The following is a 1169-nucleotide window of genomic DNA, read 5'->3' as shown; positions in this document are numbered from 1 at the left end:
TATAAATAGAAGTGTTTCTTCTCCATGCATGAGAGAATGTACGTGCGCATCTCTCTGCTAACCTATTCTTACTTCAAGCCTCTCCTTGCTTAAGTGAAAGATCTTTATTTTCTAGCATTATCTTTTCTTGTATTTGCTAAAGATCTGTGTGTAACCAAAGGTTGTTTAGATAGGTTTTCTTTACCTTATCTTTCCGCAAACAATCTCGTAAAATCTGTATTCATCTTCTCTATCGATATATATTTTAAATTTGAAAACTCTGTGTTTATATTCATCCCCCCCCCCTTCTACAAATTGTGTCTTATCTTGTAGACCCTTTCAGGACCAACAGAAGTGATGAGGGAGCTGAAGTTGAAAATGCTGAGAGGTTGAGTACAAGGGAAGCAGAAAAAGATGGAGAGTGTGAGAGTGGAGCACAAAATCAAGATCAAGCTCCTATCCTAGCCGAAACACATAGCCGGACACCCACATCTGCTATCGACATTCATCCGTTGAATGTTGGTATTGAAGAAGACATAGCTAGCCCAGCTATGCACTTGCACACCCCTCCCGACCACTCAACTGGTTCTCAACAACCTGTTGTTTCATTTCATCATGGGGATATAGCACATACTCTATCTACTTCTCACTTGGAGAATGTAGATATTGAAACAAGTAGGCCGCTACCCCAGCCTACGACTTCGATTATGTGCACCTCGAGTCTTGAGCCTATACACTTAGGTACACAAGAGTCTCGAGCATCTGTTGCTCCCATTGCGGTTCTTAGTGAACTCACCGGAATGACCAGAATGGTGTCTTTTGACCAACCACAAGGACCGGTCAGAAGTCCTACCAGTGCTACCATTTTGCCAACACTGAACGTAGGCACAACAGTTTACTCAACTTTTGTCTCAATTGGTAATCTAAGTGATCCAGGTGTGATCGTACCAGACTTTGTGTCAAGGGAATATTTGGACGGCGCCTTAAAGGTTGTTTAAGACAACATGGAAGCTCAAATCTCAAGTCTCAAACGGTTGTTGAAGGGGAAGGAGCAAGTAGAAGAAGATCAACCATCTGCGCCATCACCACCGCCTGTACCTGAGCCTCCGACGGTACAAGAGCAATCGGTGGACGAACTTAAATCCTTATTTTATGCTAAACTGATGTCATCCCAAAACCCTGATGCGGAA

Source organism: Cynara cardunculus (assembly GCF_001531365.2).
Source record: "Cynara cardunculus var. scolymus isolate 2C chromosome LG 5, CcrdV1, whole genome shotgun sequence".
Taxonomy (NCBI): Eukaryota; Viridiplantae; Streptophyta; class Magnoliopsida; order Asterales; family Asteraceae; genus Cynara; species Cynara cardunculus.
This window is presented reverse-complemented; position numbering follows the sequence as displayed.